Source organism: Haliaeetus leucocephalus, unplaced genomic scaffold, assembly GCF_000737465.1.
Source record: "Haliaeetus leucocephalus isolate CR32 unplaced genomic scaffold, Haliaeetus_leucocephalus-4.0 Scaffold866, whole genome shotgun sequence".
Lineage (NCBI taxonomy): Eukaryota > Metazoa > Chordata > Aves > Accipitriformes > Accipitridae > Haliaeetus > Haliaeetus leucocephalus.
The window spans coordinates 352,484-367,102 of NW_010973302.1; positions in this window are offsets into that span (position 1 = coordinate 352,484).

Consider the following 14,619-nt stretch of genomic DNA (forward strand, 5'->3'; position numbering starts at 1 on the left):
ATGGAAAGAGGATGGTTGGAGGACTGGTGGACGTAGCAGAGGTCTACAGCAGACCAGCCTTGTGCCACCTTCTGCACAGGCTCCTGGGGTCTGCAGGTAGGGAAGGAGGAAGGTGACCTTGTACCCAACACTGCTGGTCACTGCCTGGCTCATCAAGATACTTCATCTCATGATGAAGCTGACATCTTCACCAAAAATACTCCATACGCTCCGGTCCTTCACTTGGCATTAGCCTACGTGCAGTAACGTTGCTTCTGGGAAAGCAGATCAAAACCTGTTCCTCTTGTAGCAGAGGAAACAAAAAGTAGCCTGCGAATAGTGCTACTGCTGATTTTTGAGGTTGGGAAAAACACATGCCTTCTTGCAAATGTCAAAAAGATCTGAGTGAAAAATATTTGAGATGAACTGCTGGCAGTATTTTCTGGTGAAGTGTTAGGTTTTCAGATGTTTGACAGTATTTCTGTATGACTGACACTCCAGAGATCACTTGTAAAAGTGTACCATTTCCTGTGTTTTACTTGGTAAATAGCTACATAATATTGTGTGGAGTTAATTTTTAAAACAAATACTCATGCCTTTTTGAGTTTGGTATAAGTTTTCCTCTATTTATCATCACTAGCCTCTTCCAAAGACAGATTATCTCTTAAGTAGTCTAGAAGACGTTGGAAAATAAAATTATGAAATGAGTGTATGGGGGATGCTTTGGAAACTTCTAACTTCTGCTCTTTGTACTTATGGCATTTTGCTGCATCGATACCTTCTTAAATGTGCAAATTGCTTCTGTACAGGAGGAACGATCAGCCAAAGGCACAGTGTTGTGCCTGCAGAGCTACAGGCAGAGCTGGAAACCTCCTCGAGACCAGATGAAGACTCATTCCTAGGGGAGATGCTGGACAGGCCCCCAGACTGGGATTAGATAAGGTCATGTTCTGTCCAGAGGATGCACCTCTCCATTTGTCAAACTAGACAAACAGAAAAGGATATCTTTTGGTGTCTGAACTGACATCTCCCCTCCCAGAACCGTGTGTGCCCCAGAGAGGTAAACCTACAAAGGTTTTACTCTTATGCTTTCACTCTTATGTCAAAATCTGCACTTGGGTAGGAGTACACACTTTATGACCAGTGTAAATCAGCAGATTTCCTCCAACTGGTGCTATTTCAGCTTGCTGTTGCTGAGCAACAGGGACATTTTGGCAGTACCATAAAGAAACCATATGCACAGAACAGAGAAACAACAAAAGATGAAGGCCACGTCTCAGCCATTAGAAAGACTTTGCACGTCATTCAGAATTAATTCTCCATTTTACGCTATCCAGAGAATTCATTCTTCCCATCACCCCATGCAAAATAACAGTTATTTGGCAATATGACATGTGTATCAGTCAGAATATGCATATCATGCTTTTTCCCATTATCATTCATAATGCAGTCTTTGCTAACAGGACTAATTTATCTTATTATTGAAACTGTTCCTTTTTCTTTTTTTTTTTCCCCCCTTTACATCAAATAGGTTCTATTCAAGTCACAATTTTTTTTCAAGCACTCTTTTTGCATTCTTGTTTCTGATACACAGGTGATACCAGACTCACAAGAAACATTTATGCTGGGCAGGAGTTTTGGGGCTCTTTCCTAGACTACTACTCTCCCAGAGCCAGCATAACATAGCAAAAGAGATGTCACTGCATTTAACATTTCTAAAAAAAAAAAAAAAAAAAAACCCAAACCCCCCAAAAACCCGCAATGCCAAACCACTTGAAAACATTTGCTTGGAATCAGGTTTCATCCAAAAGTCCAACTCAACTGAACTGCCTCACTGCCATTTCCTAAGCCACTCTCATTCCTTCTGACTGATGTGCATAATTCTCTCCAATACTCCCATGGAGTTCCACGTCAAGCAACTCCCCCAGTCTCTACCATTTGACACTGGCACATCTCCTGCCACCAGTATCCTCCGCTGTGGTTCAGCTGCCCACTAGCCCAGGGTGCAGCCACACACCTCCCAGTCCCGCACGGGTTTGTTATTGGTGGTACGAAGAGCGAAAGCATGAATGCCAACTTAAGACAAGAAATTGTAGGATGCTGAGCAAGGACCAGCAGATATTTTTCACCAGAGCCCGCTTCTCTCCCTTCCCAAACCAGCGTTGCTTTCTCACGGAGCCCAGGGCATGCTGGCAACACCAGCAGTGGTAGGTTCCAAGACGTGGGCTAGAGCCCTCATTTCCCCTTCCCCCAGCAAACCAGTATGTGGGCGAGTGCGGAAAAGGCCAATATTTAGGCAGGCAGTGAAGATGCTACACCCTTGGTGATGCTGAACTGGGAGGAGGAAACTTTCAGCCCAGATTACCTGAAGACCAGACCCAAGAGTCGGTTGCAGAAGCAGGACCAAAAGCAGGAGGTATGAGTTTTATTTAGATGCTCAAATGTGGGGACGTGCAACAATACAAACTCCTTTATCTTATCCTCCAGGATTCTTGAGGGTTTTGTTCGGTTTTACCACGTTGTACATGAAATATAAACAGTACAAAGAATGCTCGTGTTGATAATTATCTAATCTTTTGAATCTTGACATTTAGTATAAAGGGTAGAATTGACACAGAATTTGGCCATAGCTAGGAATAATTCACTTGCTAAGAAAGATGCTAGCCATGAGGAAGCAGGGCTGTGCATTCAAAAGAAATACTTGATTATTTCCCCCTCCCTCAGAGTCTAAGCATTGCAAAGACCAGTATAGCAAGTGAATTGTCAGACACAGATGAACTCCTTCCTGATGTTCTGTCTTTGTCTTGCCATGGAAACCTGCCTTCGGGCGGTAAGGCCTTTTTGGTTACCAGCAGTTCAGCTTACTCAAGATTTTGAATGAGATGGGAAACAGCGTGACACTCCAAACAAATACACCCCAGTGACTGAAGACCCTCACTCTGCTTATTCTCAAAGGCACAGGTAGACCAAGGTCAATAATTTGCCACACATAGAAACGGGAAGTGTTTAAACAGGAGTCGGCAGCCTTAAGATTTCATAGATCTGGGCCAGAAAACTTGGGCTTAGGTCCCCAAAGGCTACGTACGTGCTGGTAAAGGAACAGGATCAGGTGCTGGTAGAGGAACAGGATCAGGTGCCGGCACACAGACACCCACCCTGCTCGACTGAGCATACATGCCCTGGCACAGTCCCAGCCTTTGACAACCAGCATCCCTCAGGCAGTGCCTAGAGACAGCTCAGCAGGCAGCGTGGACCTCTCTTGGCTCTTCAGCTAACATTTAAAGACATTTCACTTGCAAACAGGCTCTGAAGGTTAAATCACCTACCTTGAGCTTGAGCCCTCCTGACTTGCTATTGCATTGCAACGCAAAGCAAACCAACTTTGCTTCGTAGCATTCCGGCACTTTTGATCAGCGAGAGCCCCTTTCATACCGAACCCTTTGCAAGTGCAGCCTCCTGGTTTAGCAGGGGTTTAGCTCCTGCACCATAGGGTTGCTGCCCACCCTGCCTCCAGTGTCAGGGCCAAAGATGTCCTTGGCACACACACGAGGGGAAGACCACAGGAGACAGCGGCGTTGAAGCCCTGCCCTTTGCCTGACACAGAAGCACTCGCCTTGGGGTAGAAAAAACAGAAAGAAAGAGGGAGAGGGAACACGAGTAACTCTACAACCTGGTGGTTCTGGGCATCACCCAAGGGTATTGCTGAAGAAGGATGCCAGCAAGGACCAGCAAAAGGGAGGCTGAAAGGGCAAACGTGTGACAGAGTAGCTCCTGTTGCTTCACACGCTACGGCAAGAGCCTCAGAGACTGGGGCAACGAGATCCAGTCTGAGGCTGGATGAAATCCTGCCCACGATACCAGTATTTCAAACTGCCCTAGGGAGCGACGCCACTTGAAAGCTGGCCCCAAAAGCGGAGTATATTCAACCGCCATGAGAAGGATTTCTCACAACAAATTCAAACGCTTAGAAGTGAGCAATGAAATCAATGTGCAATCAAACAGAAGTACCTGTGTGGGAAAATATGGCTCAGCTGTACAGCATCAGAGCAATTGCTTCCACTTTTAGGCCTATTGAGGTCAATGAGATTATTTTTTTGAGTAAAATAAAACTGCATGCGCACATGATTGCAAAATTGGGAGTTCAAATGCAAACACTTCCTAGGAAAATCTCTGTTTTCCTTTCTTTGGCCTCCCATGAAAATATATAGAATTGAAAATGGATGGGAACCATTGGCTTGGAAAACTGACAAACTACAAATCCCCTCACTTTAGATTAAACATTCTTGAATCAGTCATCAGTTTAATCGGATAAGGCTGAGATCAGTGGAAGGTTAAGGATCAGATTTTCTCATTAGTATAATTAAAGAAGTAATACTAGGAAAAGCATGCCCCTAGCATGGCGCACTGGGAAGGAAAAGAAGGAATTTTTTCAATTGGAATTTTCCAGCAAACAGTGCTGGTGCCTCAGCCATAAAGCAGCTATAAAACACATTGTAGTATATGGTTTTGGTGGCGAGGATGTGATACTCTATAAGAAAATCGGCCACCCTGGGCTACATTGCTGCACAAAGGATTTGCTACAGGTGAAGGCGCTACTCATAGCACTAACCTGTACTGACGATGCTCTCGTACCACATGGGTTTAGCAAAGTGTAGGACAACCCAGCAGTGTAGTTTTCAACTTTACAGAAAATCCGTGGATGGTATCCTAACAATATATTTTATTTATTTATTTATTTTAAAGCAAATTAAATTAAGGGTCACATGTCTATCTTTGAACTTTCTTTTCTATTAAAGAGGCCATTCTAATAATCTCATGCTACCTTCTCTTTCCTATTTTGCTGCTTATGAGACACAAAAAAGAGTAGGCTATTTAAAGAGATAACAAAACTTGAAAACAGCTTCTAAGAAACAGAGAGGGAAGTTACAAATTGATGTGAGTAGAAGTACTCACAGTAGAAGAGGACCTCCCCGGTCCCTTCCTGCACTGTCATTGCAAGCTGTGCTGGAATTCACTTTCATACACAGAGTGGGAAGTTCTGCCCTGCTGGCAGGTTATGTTCTGCATGTCTATTGCAGAGGTTGCAATGTCTGTGAAAGGCTCTACACATGCCAATCAAATGTGCAAGGCAAGAAAATTACACCTGTCTAGAAAAAAAGAACATGGAAGAGCAGATACATCCCTAGATTTCAGGGAAAATGGTTCAGGACACCAGTGAGCTACAAATTTAACAGCCTGACTATCATTAAGGATCTGTGCATAAAGCTCTAGGACTTATACCTAGAAAAATCAGGATGGGAACATGATGTACTGAACACCCGCCATAAGAATCCAACGCATGTGTCTCTGAGTACACACATACTGGACAAACCCTCTGCGTTTTAATCTCTCACCTCTCAAAGGAAGATGTATCAAACTCTTCTTCAACTTGCCTTGCCTGTCTTTACCCTTTAGATTTCTCTGTGATCAGGCAACGCTTGTCTCCTGCTGCGCTCTCTGTGATAACAGTGCCTGGTACTCACCAAACGCTGTCCCAGTAAGGCCCAGATATGCCCTGTTTGACTTCAGAGACTCTTGTTGAAATGTCAAACTTTGGAGTCTGGTAGCTACAAACTCTTCATACGATTCATGGAGAGAGAGAGAAAGAGATTCAAGGTAGAGAGCAGTAATTCCATGATAATCCAACCCTTTCTGAAATAGCTAGCTAAGGAGGAGCAGCTTATCTTTCTCTGTTGACCACAGAAGGTGCTGAGGGTAATTAGACAACCACTTCAGTGACAACCAAGTTAGATGGGACAAATCTGGTACCTGTATTCAGCACCATACCACAAAGATATATACTGCCCTTATCTACCTTGTTGTATGCTCTAATTATCTCACGTTATGTATTCACTTGAACAGAGACTGGAAGTCTCTACCCTACTGTGTCATGAAGACTGCTGAGAAAACGTGAAACAACTTAGTAGCCTAATTCTAGATGGTAGCTCAAGGAATGGGCAAAGGCTCTGAGGGACTTATGCCACATCTTCCCCCCAAAGCCTTCGTACTGGGTAGTGCAGGAAGGTCCCTGCCCACCACGATGCTCTTTTGGTTCCCTGGTCATGCCAGTGAATCACGAGCAAAGCACTTGGAGGCTAAAAGGTGAACCAGTGAGGATCCCAGCATTTCTGCCCTTCTGGGAACTAAGCCTTCATATGATAAATAGCAGCACAATCTAGAGAGTTAGATCCCATGGAGGAGAGCAGAACCCATTTAGTTTTGTTTCAGGTTGCGATTCTGAACCCTGGTTTCTCACACAAGGAAAGAGAGAGGGAGATGGAAAGACACGTTACTTTGGAGAAAGCACGAATGTCATTTCTAAATGGAAAATGCCTATTCTGCCTATAAAACTGAGAGTGGGTCTTTATGACTTTTCAAAAAACAGAATGGAATTACACAAAATATGACATTTTCTGGGGTTTAACTTTTCATGGGAGAAACAAACACAACATTGATTTGTTTGTGTTGAGATGCTAAAACACGAACAGGACCCTCAGCAAGCAGTCAAGGGGCATCTGTCTAAGGCCTCTTCACTGCTAGTCTATAGAATGCTGTCACCTCACCTGCCAGCCTTAGCGAGCCGGTCATTCATTTCACTAGCCATCTGGATGCTGAACACCTTTTATGGGGGTAAAAAAGGCAGATGAGGTTTTGTTAGTGATGACAACCAGACCACGTAAGTAGTAGCTTGTGTTATGTCTGTGTCCCCTGACCTAAACCTTCTCTCGTCTGCGGGACGAGAAAATCAGAAAACTTCCTGTATCTGGCATTGCTATATATTTTTCATTACACATTCCCAGCTCATCCCAATCTTCCCTTTTCTCACTGTTGTTTTCCTCTACTCACACGACAGAGAAGACATACAGCAAGTGGCAGCATCTGACAGCAAACGGAGGATCCTCAGCCACCTCCTGCTGCCAGAAACATCCTGGCTTTACTCTCCGCCAGAGGAAGATACAACTCTTCCCTACGTTCACACACTCCCTGCATACAAAGCAGCAGTTTTCACCTGAATAGGAAGATCCAGAATGATAACGCCCTTGACACATCTCTGATTCGCTTCAGCATAACCCAACAGATCACTTATCTTCAACTTACCCTTATCTAAGCTGCGGAGGTGATTCAACCCTACCTACGCACAGAATATCTTCAAAATACAAACTGTCCCTCCCTGGAGAGAGAAATCCCACTTAACAGCGAGCGGTGTGTGGTGGTGACTTAGCAACAAGACGCATCCCTGTGTGTAACTTTTCTGCCAGGCACTGTAAGCAGCTAGCAAGCTTCCTACGTGTAATGAACCCAAGTTTTATCCAAGAGACAAGGAACACAGCAATAATTTGGAAGAACTATAAGTCGTAAAAAAAAAAAAAAAATACCCTAAGGGGATATTGAACTTCTGTCCTTCTCCCCAAGAAACCCCTTCCCTTTTCAGCCATCCCACCATGAACGGCTCTTCGAGCTTTCGCTCCCTTTTCCATTTCCCCATTCCTGGTTTGCTCACAGTGTGTTGTTGGTGATGGACATGGTCACCAACCTCTCTGGGGAAGTGTTCTAGCTTCTCCAGCACCACCAAACACTTTGAATTCACTAACCCTTGAATATCTTTAGCCACAACACCCTCCAGTTGCTACCAGAGCTTGTTCTGGCGTTCTCTGCACCATGAGCAAGACCCTCGCTGGAGTTCACTCAACCCTTGCTGCCCTCAGCAGCTTGTTGGAAAGTACATACCATTCATTTCTCTCCTGAAACACCTAAAGGCACAGGATTTCATCTCTGTGGGGTGGAGAATGACGAAAGACATGACCTCGCAAGAGAGTCCACAGCACCGGAGACTCGCTCTGTCCAGGTACAAGAGCAGCATTCCCAGAGGGCAAGGACAGCAACAAAACTACCACAGAGGCATTCAGTAAAGGTTTCATGCGGGCACATTACATACTATTTGATCACCCTTCATCCACACGATAGAGAAAACACTGTTTGATTACATTAGTTCAACTGGAAAAGACCAATAAAGGATTCAGGAAAGACAGCATCCACGCAGCAGTGCAGCAGACAGACCAGCCCATCCAAAACATAGTGGGGATTTTACATAAAGCAGCATGAGATTCCATTTAGCCAAAACATGAGTGATACAGCTTTGGGATGAATTTGCCACGTTATAATTTTTTCTTTTACTAAGCCAAAGCTGAAAGCTGATACAAAGCAGAGAGAGAAGAACTAGATTAGTTTTGAAAGGGCAAATGCTGGCTAACATACCAAACGATAGATGTTGTGAACTGAAAGTTGTGCTGGGGACTGAGAGCAGAATAGCAGGAACAGAGCAGAAAAGGAGATCTATCCTTATCCCTGAGATGTCTGCAGATGTGCTGAAAAGCAGTGGAGGAGTGTCACAGAAATAAGTTACATCAAATGTGCTTGAGAAACGGGCTTAGTTAGATCAAGACATCCAGACTTTCTCCACTGAATACCAAAAGCTTTTTTCTTTAGTACAAAAATGTTTATTGGTTTATATTTTGCCTGCAACAAAAATTCCAGAAGAAAATCTTTCCCCGGACTGATACCTCCTGGAAGGTGAAGTTGTCTCTCATCTTCAGTAGAAGCAAGGCTCAGGAGCAGCAGGAGCCAAAGAAGGAATTACACAAGAGGGATGCAATCTGCATCGCTCCAGGCTAAACTCTGCTGGGATCTTGTGGAATGGTCCTTCACAGCAAGTCAAATCACCCATCAGCTCCTTTCCAGTATAGCTGAAAAATCACAGCTGTAAGTATTTCACTGGCTCCCAGGGCGGCAATTCTGCAAACAAGCAGAAATCCACACAACTCGCATAAACCAGCCAGGCAAAACCAGTGCCACCCTTCAAGCTAGAGCACATGGCAGGCCAAGGACTTTTGAAGCCTACGATACCAGAGGAGGAATATCAGCAAGAATGCCGTGCGGGAAAGGCACATTATCCTTACAACAACCCTTCTCCCAGAGGCAGCCGCTAACCTGTACGTTGCGGATTTACGTAATAAAGCTAAGGAGGTAACAGAGGTCCCATTTGCGACGTGACCTATAATCACGCCAGCAAGTTTTGCACGTTCATTTGTTCCATTGTCCTTTCAAAGAATGATGGCTATTTGTAAGACTTGCAGAAACCTGTGCTTTTAGATGAAGCCGCGAGCAAGCAACAAAAGAAATGCACCCAAACAGCTCTGACTTCATGGGGTTGTTCGTGTGCTCCTCAAATACACATAGCCAGATTTCTCCTGATCATGGGAGAGGTAACCACATTCCGGTGCTGGAGAAGACAGCTGCTTACAGACACGCCACAAAGCCATCCAGGATTTCAGTTCTTCTGGGAAGCCATCCAAAAGGATTCAAAGGATAACTGAGAATCGTTTATACACTCAGAGAAAAAGGGCCAAAGCCCTGATTATTCAAAATAATCAAGCCTGACAGGCAAATGAGTGATTGTACCTCAGAGGATGCACATGTCTCTTCTTCCTTCCCTTGCTAAATCATGGGCTTATCTTTCTGCAGTGTGATTACTTGTAACGAAGTAATGCCTCTTGCCTACAAGTACTTGGCTCTGTTTCATCAACATGGGCTAGACCAAAACCTGTCTGTGTGACAACGCTGGAAGAGGTTGCCCAGAGAGGTGGTGGATGCCCCATCCCTGGGAACATTCCAGGTCAGGTTGGACGGGGCTCTGAGCAACCTGATCTAGTGGAAGATGTCCCTGCTCATGGCAGGGGAGTTGGACGAGATGACCTATAAAGGTGCCTTCCAACCCAAACCATTCGATGATTCTATGACAAAGTCACCTGCAGTCTACTCCTTGAAAGCCTACCTGTAGATGGCCTTAGTCACCCAGCTCCCTAACAGAAAGAAAAACCTCCTTTCCCCTCTTACTGCTGGAAACTACAACATGGGCAACCTAGGGTCATGTATTTTTAACTCTTTAGGTACTTAAGGACATGCTGCAACAAGGCACAGCGATTTTCAAACACATCAAGGTAAGTTCACACCCAACCCAACTGACTGTGGAAACCCCAGGAAGAGTTTGCCTTCGAGGACTGCAGAGCCTCTCTAGTTAACTTCGCTAAGGTCTCTGAGGACGTCACATGAGAAGCAGAGATTTGTGAGAAACCTGCCTGCCCCGCGTGCCAAGAAGTGCCATTAACTGCTCATTCCATTCATTATGTTCACTCCTAACCAGCATGTTCCCCTCCCCAGCTGCTTTACCCAATTCCCAGCTTTAGACTACCAGTATTTTATTTACCCTGCAACATGACCAAATTTCATCTTGCTGATGGCCTGGCTCTATCCTACTATGCTTTAAGGCAATCTCTTTGCAAAAGGGACCATGACCGAAGCTCACAATCCATAAAGGGGGTTCAAGATTGGAGAGGAGACAAATGACTGTATAGAAATGTCCACCTCACGGAAGGGCCATCCTCCCCTCATCTCCCAAGCTCTGCTGTTCTCTGACACTGCAGCAGCATCTCTGCCCAACCCCAAGTTGCATCTCTTCTTCACCCCACTTTCCCACCATGCTTCCTCAGTTTCCCCCACTTTGGCACCTCTGTGTCAAGCACCTGCCCTCCTCTGGTGCCACTTCACTTTCTAATCTTGCCTGGACAGGAACGCTGAGCTTTCAACAAGGTCCTGCCAGCGAGGCAACAGCCACCTGCACACGTGGTTGTGAGCAGGCTGTATTAAGTGATGTAAATTGATCTATTGTTTGCTTCAACCCCGTGTGTGGTGAGAACTGATAAGAACAATGCACTCCCCATAACACTTCTCCTCCATATCATCAGCCTCCGATCTTAATCCCAGGAGTCAATGTCATAATCCATCACTGTTAATGAGTGTGAGCTCCCCTAGGTGGGGCCTTATCTCACTTGGTATCTGAAGGGCCACATGAGGTTATGGCAATAGTGCAATTGAGTAAAGGTGGAAATTAAGTAAAGTGGAAAGTGGCTCTTTGGGAACACTTCTATGTTATCAGAGACCAGAGGAAGCAAAAGTAAATGCCTTTATATGCTACAACTCACATGTCTCTTCCTGGCATTTCCATCACTGGGACCTTCCAACCCAGCAGATCCCAGTACAAACAACACAGAAAGAGAAACTGCCAGCCTTGGGCACCTACCAACACAGACAGGCACCAGTGTTGCTTGAAGGCAGGATTGAGTGTGCTGGAGAAGTGCTGAAAACAGTTTGCCATCTATTGCCACTCAATGTTCCATTTACTACCAGAAATGTTCCCTAAGGTGAAGGTGAAGAGTAAACACATGGGCAGTAATACTTTATCAGTATGTCCTATTCAGCCCTGTTGCCTGCATCGATCAAAATATCACACCCATTGAGTGAACTGAATGCCAGAAGAACAATCCCAAAGAAGATAAAACAGCGACACAATCCCATCTTCAACCTGCCTTCTGGGGAACCCCTGCCATAGAGAGCAGAAATGACTCCTTCTCCTGACTCTTCCAAGGGCAGGTCACTCCATCAGGGCAAGGAAAGTTGCTGCCTTCATCTCATCTAACTCCTGTCCCAGCTTGAAAGGGGCCAACCTTGCGCTGACAGGCTCTGCCAAGAATTCAAGGAAAGGTCTCCTCTTTCGATAGTACCTACAGTGCCTGCCCTTCATACAGGTCACGAGCTACCTGCAAAAATTATTTGCAGCGGTCCCCTTAAAGGCAAAAGTGTCTACAATGCCCTTAAAATACGCTTGCCTCCGCCTATGACTCAGCTGCAGATTTAAACTGCAATGTAGACAATCCTGGGACAATCAGGTCAAGGCTGTCAAAGAATATTGCCTCTGGACACAGTTCATTGGAAAGAGCGATCACTCAGCCTTGCCTCATTTATTACCTCAAGAGCTTGGTTTCACGTCTGCAACTCGCCTTTCCTCCCACGCTTGCCCAGTGTGGCTGGGCAGGGGCTACAAGAGCTGTGCCTTCCCTCGCTCCCTCTGACCACACACGGTAACTCGGTACCTAGGTCAAATCCAAATTTTGGAATTCAGTTCAGGAGCAAATGGATGAAAACAATCTATGTTATACTAGAAGTTATATACCAGGTCAGATTAGATTGTGCAGTGGTCTCCTCTGGCCAGTCAACCCACCCTTGAAAGCTATCACCTTCAAACACATGTCGGGCCACATTTAAGAGCAAGCATGATGGCGAGATACCCATGCAGGATGGAAAACCTGTGGTTGACACTTATAGGTGGGTGAGCTGAGGAGCAGTCGAAGCACTTCTGGAGCTGCACAGCAGCAGAATGGAGGAGAAATTCAGCTGAAGTCTGCCAGTGAGCAAGGGGAAATGGCTGAACAGCCCAGGCCTTAATCACATTTCAGATGCATGACAGCTTGGGACAGCAAGGTTAAAACAAAAATAAATTAAAAAAAAAAAACAAATAACAACAACAAAAAACAAACCAACGACAACATCGTCACGGTTACATTTTGCATTTGGATCAATGAAACACTATAGGCTATCAGACATTAGGAAGGACAAAGGACAACAGAATGGTACGTTTCTCAGAGAAGGTGCCACAATAAACTTCACTCTAGAGAGGTTGGGTACAGGACCTCAGGCAAGGAAGCCTACGAGTAAAATCAAGAGGTAGAGAGGTATTCTCTAGAGGCACATCCTAGAAAGGTACGTTTCTCTTCATTGCCGCAGATCTAAGTCTAAGTGCTTTTGAATCTGCTTTGAGTCTGCAAAGTGAGACAGCACAGAGGTGGTGGGGACAAGAGCTCAGACCATGCATCAGTCCCATTGCTTCACTGGCCAAGAGTGTTGTGTCAAGGGAAAGTTCAGGACCTGCTTCAAATATAGTGTGGACTGATGGATATAACCCGCTCACGCTCCTTCCCAAGCTGCAGCTCTCATCCCAGAGAAGGGCTATGAAATCTACAGCTAAAGGAGCATAAATCTCTTAAATCGCCAGCTGCGCTCATTCAGCAGGGAAAGACAGAGCACATAAATCTCTCACTTTCAGTAGGAAGGGTAGGCAGCGACTTCTTTTCTGGTGGCATTTTAAGAGCCTTTAATCAGACACGTCATTCGGATTAGGCTAAAGGAGAGGTTTAGTGTCTCTTTTTTGCCAGCTGGCTCATCCCCTCGCTCAGGCTAATCCCAGCGTCACACAGAGACCAGACCTTTAGCACTTATTTGGGTGACAGGATGACCAGGGTAGGGGAGGACAGTCAGTGGTTGGTAACTTCACGTGGGTCCGAGCAGCATTGGGTTCAGTCCTAAAACTTTTTATTGCTATTATTAAAGCAAGTCCATATATATCCCTGGTGAGCCAAAGGTCTTTTAGGGTTGCCGTTCTGAACGGCCACATCAGGCGTTTAAGGGCAAAGCAGTGATTAAATCAGGGGTATCTACACTGTTGGTTAAGCTTAGGACCAAGTTTAGTGCTGAGAAGAGACAACCCCACTCTGCAAGCCTATAGTAAACAGTTGCCTTATCCTGAGCTCTAGTGCTGCCTGGAGAAGCACCGGCATTATCATGGCCCCAGGTTCATTCTCTCAAAGGCTTTGAGCTTCCTTGGTACAGGGCAAAGTTGAGCACAGCATGTCACTGCCTGTCTGCAGGTGTTCCAAACGCAGTTCTTCATGGTCCTAGCTTTTGAACTAGGCTTTGAACCGGCAGCAGTAGGGACAGAAACACACAGGTCTGGGAAATCAGACCCGTTCTTCATCTCAATACACGGATGTGACTGCAGAAGTCAACAGACGACAACTTACCAGAGAGACGCTTCCTATTTCTTCTTCCATCCACGATGCTCTGCCCATAATAAGATGCAAGCTATGGTTTTCATACAGTAATTGCCCATGAGGAGAAAATTACCCAAATACGCATTTAACTTTCTTTAGCTGATGTTCACCAGAGGCAACAAGGACTCACCAGCACCCCTGGTGCTCCTCCATCAATTCGCCGCTGCGGCTTTGGTGATGGAACAGCTCAAGACCTTGCAGTGATGATAGGGCCAGCAGGTGAGTTTCTTAGGTCAGGAGCATTTGTAAGGGGCTGAGCAAACACTACAGGCAAGCGACTGAACCTGTAGACTTTCAAAATGGATCAGCAGGAGCTTGACGCAGTGACCTTGTTCTGCAGCACCACTCAATGACAAGAAGCAGGATCAGTGTCTTCTACAATAACGGTGCCTGGCTTTGACACCCTCCATCCCTCCCCACCCCTTCTACTTTCCTTCCACTGTAGGTATACCTGTTAATTTTTTTCTCCCTCTAGCTTGGTGACGATGAAGTGGACGCACAGGGCAGATCATCAGCCCACAGCAGCTCCCCGAGAAGGGGAGCATGGCTCGGCTTTCTCCTGCTCAGCTGGCAGAGCTCAGGCAGAGGGAAAATTCCTCTGGCCTCCCAGCTACTTCACAGACCCAATCCCTTCAGGGAACAGTGCCAGATTTGACAAAACATAAGGCTTTTGCGTCGAACGTGTGCAGATTGGCACACTTGGAGGACTAGGGGCAGGACTTACACATGCCACTGAAATAATTGAAGTAGAAAACCTTGGAGCTGAAACTAAGACCCAAAGGAGGGAGGAAGAACAACCAGCTTCACTCTAGTCCTTGAA